Genomic DNA, 9,758 nt, shown 5'->3' with positions numbered 1-9,758 from the left:
TGCCAGCCTCTGCAGTGAGGTCTGTGACCTCAATAGTAGACTCCTGTGGCTGGGGATGGGCCAATGCAAGGACTTGCCCCTGCAAGTCAAGAACTCTGCCAGTAATCTCCAGACTGTGTCCTCAAGCTGCTGTATCCTGATGGACTGATCTGATATCTGAAACACAGTGGAGATGTGGGGAGTAATGGTCTGATCAGAAGAGGTAGCTCCAGGTGCAAAAGAAGTACTACCCCACTGGCTAGACAGCAAAGAAGCCACACGCTGAATATATGCTCGATCTGATCGTCAGCCAGTCTGAACTCTGAATGAGGTGCTCTGCTCTCTGGCTGATACACTGGTGTGGGCATCCTAGTAAACTCAGAAGGGCCAGCCTCAGTATCAGGAATGAACTGGGTATCTGGTGAAGCTGCCCTGAAGTCATGTACAGGAGAAGATGGACCTTCTTCTTCTACTCTGCCTTCAGTTCTGTCTTCAGCTCTTTCCTCAGCTCTCTCCTCAGCTCTTTCTTCAGAGCCCTTGATCCAACCACCAACAGTCTTTGTAATTCCCATTCGGTGCAGGCTGTGTTGGTTGAAAGTGTCCACATGTGAGAGCTTGGTAGGTGTCCCCCTCACAGCTAACTCCAAACCTCCTAAATACTCTAAGTAAGGGCCATACCATAAGGCAAGTGTGCCTTGGATCTATTCAAAGTTTCTCTCATGGCCTCTATCATAAGTGCAGGGAGGTTCAGGGGGGTCTGAGTGATGATATGAAACCTGACACATACATCTCTGCCAGATAGTAGATCATGCCTACACTCCTAGGAAAGAAGAGTTTTGTTACAATCTGATGCAGGACCCTCATCTCAATGGATAATAGCTTTGCTTCCAATTTGTTTAAATTTTCTAAAAAAGCTTCTCCTAAGATAATTCTGATCCCTTCTTCTTTAATTGGGAGTTCCATATATGAGTATCCTTCACTAGGCAACTGAAGTATATCTCCCAATATCCTAGAATCCAAGCATATGTCAATCCCCTTGACTGTTGAAGTCACTGACCCGTTTCCATAATGTAGGTTCTGGTAGAACTCTCTAACAAGGTCAACATAGGTGACTTCCTTAAGAGAGCAATAGAGTTTCCATCCTTGATTTTTGATCTTGGTAGCAAAAGTAAGCCTTCTTCTCAAAGAACCGAAAATCTATATTCTTCCCGGTTCTACTTTTCTATCAGAAAGAGGATTCACACTGGGGCTTATGGAGGATTGAGAGAGACCTTGAGCAGGTACTGAAACTGGAGTGGGAACACTGGAAGACTGAACATGCCTTTCTTTCAGACAACTTCCTCAGGCTCACGGATTGATTTCCTTCTTTGGGGAAGTTTCATCTTTGGAGCCATATCCAATAAAGTAGCAGACAAGAAGACTTGAATTGAGAGGAAGAGGGATCACAAGAGAGTAAAGAGGAATTTTAGTGGAGAAAAGAAGTGGATTTTGGAAGTTAGGTGAAGTGCTAGGGCACGTTCCAACCGCGCCAAGCAATGCGAGAAAGTACGAGAAATCTCTTTTCCAAGGAGGCAATTTTTGGTGGAGAGTAGGAGGGAGAATTGCCTCGAGATAAATCCTTGGTTTTGGAGCAAAAAAAGAGTTGGAAAGAACGGCTTTCGGAAGGAAGACGATGAGAAGATGAGTCGTCTCACAAACAGGGTTCCGTTTAAAAACAATGAGCCCGTGGGAAGTTTGTGGGATTTACAAGTTTGCCATTGAGTCGACTCATGGGGGTCGACTCATGAAGTTCAGAAATTCAGGAAAAATGCAAATAAATTCCAGAAAAATTCAAAATTTTGGGAGAAGGAATTTTGCTCAATGATAAATCTGAGCTTTTGGGACCAGGATGGATGTTGAAAACTGAGCTCTAATCAATTCTTTGAAAATTGAGAAATTTTAGGCAAATGGATCTAGAATTTCTAGATTCTCCTAATTTCACAGAATCTATCCTCACTAAGGGCCTTTGTAAAGATATCGGCTAATTGATTTTCAGTACAAACATATTCAAGAATTACATTTTTGTTTTGAACATGTTCTCTTATAAAATGATGTCTTATTTCAATATGTTTAGATCTTGAGTGTTGAATTGGATTTTTAGATAGATTTATGGCACTTGTATTATCACATTTTATTGGTGTTTCATTAAGTTTGATTCCAAAATCTTCGAGTTGTTACTTAATCCACAAGATTTGAGCACAACAACTTCCGGCTGCATGTATTCGGCCTCAGCCGTAGACAGTGCCACCGAATTTTGTTTCTTGCTAAACCATGAGATTAGGTTAACTCCAAGAAATTAGCAAGTTTCACTTGTGCTTTTTCTATCTAATTTACATCCAGCAAAATCAGCATCTGAATATCCTAACAAATTAATTTGTGAGTCCTTAGAGTACCATAACCCTATAGTTTGTGTACCATTTAAGTATCTAAGGATTCTTTTAACAGCATTCAAATGAGATTCCTTAGGATTAGATTGATATCTAGCACATAAGCAAACACTAAACATGATATCAGGCCTACTTGCAGTTAGATATAATAATGAGCCAATCATACCTCTATAGTATTTTAAGTCTATGCTTTTACCTTCATCATCCTTGTCAAGCTTACTTGAGGGACTCATTGGTGTGCCAATTGGTTTGCAGTTCTCCATTCCAAATCTTTTGAGTAGTTCCTTGGTGTACTTGCTTTGGGTGATGGAGATTCCCTCTTTTGATTGTTTGATTTGGAGTCCGAGGAAGAAGGTGAGTTCTCCCATCATGCTCATCTCGAACTCTCCCTGCATAAGCTTAGCAAAGTCTTGACAAAGGGATTCATTAGTAGACCCAAAAATTATGTCATCAACATAAATTTGTATAATTAGCATATCATTTTGGTTTCTTTTAATAAATAGGGTTGTATCTACATTGCCTCTTGAGAAACCATTATTTAGTAAAAATTTGCTTAGCCTTTCATACCATGCTCTAGGTGCTTGTTTTAGACCATATAAAGCTTTATTTAATCTAAAGACATGATTGGGAAAAGCATGATTTTCAAATCCAGGGGGTTGTTCTACATATACTTCTTCAGAAATATATCCATTTAAAATATACTTTTAACATCCATTTGAAATAATTTAAATTTCATAAAGCAAGCATAAGCAAGTAGAAGTCTAATGGCTTCTAATCTAGCAACAGGTGCAAAGGTTTCATCAAAATCAATTCCTTCTTCTTGATTATATCCCTTAGCAACCAGTCTTGCTTTATTTCTAATTACATTTCCATGCTCATCTAATTTGTTTCTAAAGATCTATTTTGTGCCAATTATTGAATAATCTTTAGGTCTTATTACTAAGGTCCAAACATTATTTCTTTCAAATTGATTAAGTTCTTCTTGCATGGCATTAATCCAGTTATGATCATTTTCAGCTTCTTCAAGAGTTTTAGGTTCAAGTTTGAGATACAAAAGCACAATGATTAAGTACATCTCTAAGTGAAGAACGGGTTTTTACCCCATGCATAGGATCACCAATTATTAACTCCTTAGGGTGGTTGTGAACATACCTCCATTCCTTGGGTAAGTCATTTGTACCTTGAGGTTGTTCTTGAATTTCTTCACCTTTCTCATTTTGTTCGTCTTCTTGATCCTTGTCTTCTGGAGTTGCTGAATCTTTCAGAGTGATCTCCTTTATACCTTCTATTAGTGGATCTGCATCATCAACACCCTCATTCTTCCTTGAAGGAAGATCGTTAGATTCATCAAAGACAACATGTATGGACTCCTCAACTACTAAAGTTCTTTTGTTGAACACTCTAAATGTTTTACTAGTGGAGGAGTAACCTAGAAAGATTGCTTCATCTGATTTTGCATCAAATTTATCAAGTTTTTCTTTGCCATTATTTAATACAAAACATCGGCAACCAAAAACATGAAAATATGCAATATTTGGTTTTCTTCCTTTCCAAAGTTCATAGGGGGTTTTCTTTAAAAATTATCTAATTAAAGCACGATTTAAAATGTAACATGCTGTGTTAATAGCTTCTGCCCAAAAATATCTTGGAAGGTTGCTTTCACAAAGCATGGTACGGGCCATTTCTTCTAAGGTTCTGTTTTTCCTTTCAACTACCCCATTCTGTTGGGGTGTCCTAGGAGCAGAGAAGTTATGGCCAATTCCATTTTCATCACAAAAATTTTCAAAGTCATGATTTTCAAATTCTGTTCCATGATCACTTCTAATATTTTGAATTGAAAACCCTTTTTCATTAGTGACTTTTCGATGAAATTTAGTGAAAATATGAAAAGTTTTATTTTTGTGAGCCAAAAAGAAAACTCAAGTAAAACGAGAGTAATCATCTATTATTACAAATCCATATCATTTTCCTCCTAGACTAGTGGTTCTAGTTGGTCCAAATAAATCCATATGTAAGAGCTCTAAAGGTCTAGAAGTTGAAACAGTATTTTTGGATTTAAATGATACTCTAGTTTGTTTACCTAATTGGCATGCATCACAAATTCTATCCTTTTCAAAATTTAGTTTTGGCAAACCGAGAACTAAATCCTTTTTAATTAATTTTGAGAGAGAATGCATGCTAATGTGTGCAAGTCTACGATGCCACAGCCAACTAGTCTCATTTATTTTAGCATTTAAGGAAACTAGGCATTGCATGTTTAATTTAGTTAAATCATTCAAGTCTACCATATAAACATTGCCATGCCTATGCCTATAAATTTAATGCCATCGTTAATAGGACTCGTCACAATGCAAACAGATGATTCAAAACTTACTTTATACCCTTTATCACAGAATTGACTAATGCTAAGTAAGTTATGCTTTAAACCTTTAACTAATAAAACATTCTCAATGTATTTGGAGGGAGTGATACCAATATTACCTATCCCGATGATCTTTCCTTTGCCATTATCTCCAAAGGTGACCATCCCTCCATCCTTAGTATCAAGCGTGATGAATTGTGATTCATCACCAGTCATGTGTCTCGAGCATTCGCTGTCAAGATACTATTTTCTGTTTCCTTCTTGGGATGCTAGACACACCTGCAAACAAAGGTCAAGTTTCTGTCTTAGGTACCCAAGCTTTCTTGGATCCTTTCAGGTTAGTCAGAATGGTTCCTTTTGGAACCCATATTTTCTTTGTGTTTGCATATTTGTTAATAAGACATGTGTATGATTTATGTCCTATTCTTCCACATTTAAAATAAATAATATTTGTAGACTTGTTACTTGAATAATTTACATAAATATCCTTCAGAAATTTTTATTTCTTCAGGGGTTTATAACCAAGTCCAGCCTTATCATATATAGCTTTTTGATTTTCAAGGATCATATTTAGTTTGTTTGAACTTAAGGTGAACTTATCTACTATAGATTTCAGCTTGTTCATTTCATCCTTTAAGTTTTGATTTTCTTGAATCAAGGTGAATTTTTCAATTGAAAGATTTTCAGCTTGTTTCACTAAGGACTGATTTTCCAATTTCAGCTCTTTGTTCTTCTTCCCTAGTTTCTTTAATTCATCAATTGAATCATAGAGAGCTTCATACAATTCTTCAAAAGTAAATTCACTAGTGGATTCAGAAGTTACCTCATTTTCGTGTGCCATCAGGCACAGGTTGGCTTGTTCTGTTGAGGTTTTCTCGTCGAAGCTTGAGTCATCACTCGCACTCCAGGTCGCCATCATTGCCTTCTTTTTGAACTTCTTTGGACCTTTCTTCAATTATGGACATTCGGATCTGAAATGTCCTGGCTTCTTGCACTCGTAGCATATAGGGGGTTGATCTTTCTCCTTTTCTTTGCTTTGATCCCCTTTTGTGAATTTCTTTCTCATCCCCTGTTTTCTTTTTCTTAGAAACTTCTTAAATTTTCGGGTGATGAGAGCCATCTCTTCATCCTGATCTTCATCTTCAGAGTCATCCGTTTCATAATCAGGCGAAGTTGTGGATTTGAGGGCAATGGTTCTTTTCTTTTTGACTTCATCCTCTTGATGTTGCTTCATGCTAAGTTCATGAGTCATCAAGGATCCAAGAAGCTCTTCTAGAGGTAGAGTGTTCAAGTCCTTTGCTTCTTGGATGGCAGTCACCTTGGCTTCTCAAGTTCTTGGCAGTGACCTGAGAATCTTCCTTACAAGTTCACTGTTAGTATAAGATTTGCCAAGACTCTTTAAACCATTGATTATATCAGTAAAATGAGTAAACATAGCAGTTATGGACTCACCATGCTCTATTTTGAACAATTCATATTTATGTACAAGCATGTTTATTTTAGACTCTTTTACTTGATTTGTTCCCTCATGGGTTACTTCTAACCTATTCCATATTTCTTTAGCAGATGCACAAGTAGAAATGCGATTAAATTCACTTGCATCTAGTGCACAATAAAGAACATTCATGGCTTTGGCATTTAATTGTGCCAATTTCTTGTCAACCTCATCCCATTCTTTCTCGGGTTTGGTTGATTCCTCACCATCTATAATCTTGGTGGGTGTGTGAGGACCATTCACTATGATACTCCACATATCGTAGTCGAGTGCTTGTATGAAAATCTTCATCCGAGCTTTTCAATAGGTGTAATTAGACCCATTGAAAAGTGGAGGTCGGTTTGTTGATTGCCCCTCGGCTAGAGAAGTACCAATATGGGTTGCCATAGATCTTTGGCTCTTTGATTATTAGATCAAAGAAGGGCTAGAGCACCGGCTCTGATACCACTTGTTGCCCAGCTATGCAACCCAAGAGGGGGGGGTGAATTGGATTTCTAAAAAATTTAAGCCCAACTGATTACTTATGAAGAACAAAACAAAGACTTTAAATCAATATTAATTACCTAAAGCAGTATTGCAAGGATATAATAAAGAAATAAGATAAAATGATAAAGCACACCACAAACACAAGAATTTATAGTGGTTCGGTGCTAACCTTGCACCTACATCCACTCCCCAAGATCCTACTTGAGAATTTCAATCCACTATCCTTTGTATTCAACCCGAATACAAAACATCGGAAACTCCGACACTAGCTATCCCAAGCTAGATCACTTGTTTTTTGGGTACAAGTAAACCCAAAACACTCCGATTTCAGGTTCGGATCAACCTTTTCTTGTTTTGGAAATCCTCCAAAAACAAGAACAAAAACTCACAAAGAGTTAGAAAATTTTGAGCACAGATTAATACAATAACAGCTCCTTTAAATGAGCGAATATAACAATAAAAGCTTTACTCAAATGAAGAACCCCTTTTTTGGATTTTCTCAAAGTGGATGAACGCTTGAATGCTTGAGAAGAGGTTGATTGTTGATTGAAGATCTCTTGAAAGCTTTGAACGATCTCTAGATCAAGGTTGAAACAATAGGCGTGAAAGATTCTCTCCTTGAAAGATCTTGCTTTTCTCTTTCACAATCTCTCTGGTATATTATGGATCCTCTCTCTTTTTCTTTTTGGATTTTTCGTTGATCTCAGGCTTTTTCGTGCAGATTTTGGATCCTCTCTTCTGTTCTTCACATTTTTGATTTCACGTTTGATCCGCTATTTAATCTGCAATTTCTTTTATCATTTTAAGCATTTTGTAGCATTAGAAGCAAGAGAAAACAATTTAGGTAGATAAAGAGCCGTTAGAGCAATTTTAGGAAGCATAAATGGCAATTAAAATGGGCAAAAAAATAGCCGTTGCTGACATTTCCCGTCGTAGGGGTCGACTCATGAGTCGACTCATGCATCAGGAGTCGACTCATGAGTCGACTTCTGTTGCACAGACCAGAAGGTCTGATTTCTGGATTTTTTGGCTCAAATCAGCAGAGGTCGACTCATGAGTCGACTCATGCCTTGTGGGTCGACTCATGAGTCGACTCACAGGTCGTGCCAAGTCAAAAATCCAGCGTGCCATGGGAATTTTTTGCGTGCCAATCAGCTCACAGTGCCATGAGTTGACTCATGAGTCGACTCATGCACTTCAAACCTTCATAACTTCAAAAATATAAGTCCAAATACAATGAAATTTTCACCAATAGTTTACAAATCATTTGTTCTATCAAATGATACTATCAAATCAGAATTTTAGTAAAATTATGATTTTACCCTTGAAGAGCATAAGGACTTTTTTATTTTAAAATTATTTGTATCCCTTCAATCTGCTTTGTAATCATCAAAATCAATCTAGGAGCAACACTTCTACAATCAATTCTCTTTTTATTTCTTCTTAAAAGAAAAAGATAATTATCCTAGATCTTCGTGGAAATGATCCTACTCACCCTATCTATATAGTTTGAGTTGATTTTTATTCTTGACCGCCTACGACAGCGATCCCACACCTATAGCATATTCAGCTTCCTTTGATCGATTGTCTGGAACCCTTCCACCATACCGAACCAATATAACTCAAGAATACATACTGATGTAAACATTCTATCATCAGCATCAGTGTATCCTTCCACTCTTAGCTCTAACCCTTCTTCAAAGATAATGAATAATCTCTTAATACTTCTCAAGTACTTAGGGATATTTTTCACAATAATCTAATACTCCCAGCCTGGATTCGACTAATATCTGCTTGTGACTTTCACAGCAAGATATACCAAATCGAGTACATAGCATGGCATACACCCATGCCTAAGAAGATAACAGATCCCTCTTGAAGATTTCAATAATGAACCCTTTCAACACCTCTTCTATTTATATGTCTATCAAAACTGAACATCCTTTTAGGATCTATCTCTATAGACCTTTATTTCTAGAATATAGGATGTTTGACCTAGGTCTTTAATAAAAATATTCTATATGTAACCATATTATAACCGATGTCGGTATGGGACCCTCCCATTAATCTTCATGTAACTATATGATTCCTTCTTATTTTTGATGAAATCAAACAACAATTCCAACTCCAAGATTTTAGCTTAAATTCATAAATGAATTTATGCAGTATGATCTCTATCACTAGAAGTGAAATCCATAGGCCACTGTAAATAGATACCTTTCAAAGATATCCATTTAGTAGGGCTATCTACACATCTATTTTTCAGGATCGACGTATAATATCGCCTCGTTATAGATTTCGAAATCATCTCCATGTTCCCAATCTCCCTCAAGAAACACTCTCTCTTAATCCTTTATAAGAATACCAAGTATCTTTCTAAAGGATGAGAGATCCTAAAGGGCACATGTGTTAAAGAATCAAAATCATCAGCTTTTATTTCCAAGCAAATAAACTTATAAGCAAATTTTAAATTTTCAGCAAATTTCAAATTTATCTTCAAATTGCTTATGATGTATTTCGTTCAAATACTTAGCCATAATATTTAGGTGATGCATCTTCATAAATTTGAAATTCATGTTCAATATTTATATATGCTTTTGCTCAAGTGTTTTGTCATCATCAAAAAGGGGGAGATTGTTGCTCCTTGAATTGATTTTGATGAATACAAAGCATTTGAGGAGATAACTAATGATTTTGGCTTGAAAAAAGATTTATTATGTTTCAGAGGCAAAAATATAATTTTATCAAGACCTGATTCGGAAGCCTCAAGAGCAAGAACAAAAGATGTGCAATCTATTGGAGGCGATTTCAACATTTTTGAAAGTATATTTTGTAAGAAAATCAGATTTATATTTTTGAGTCGACCCCATGAGTCAACTCATGGCTAGAAGAACTGAACGGCACGTAAAATTTGTTGGCTGGCACACTCTATGAGTCGACCCCATGGGTCGATCCCTTGGCATGAGTCGACCCTATGAGTCGACCTCTGCTGCTCTGTAGGCCAAAATTA

Source organism: Elaeis guineensis, chromosome 7 (genome assembly GCF_000442705.2).
Source record: "Elaeis guineensis isolate ETL-2024a chromosome 7, EG11, whole genome shotgun sequence".
NCBI lineage: Eukaryota > Viridiplantae > Streptophyta > Magnoliopsida > Arecales > Arecaceae > Elaeis > Elaeis guineensis.
Note: the sequence above shows the minus strand (reverse complement) of the source record.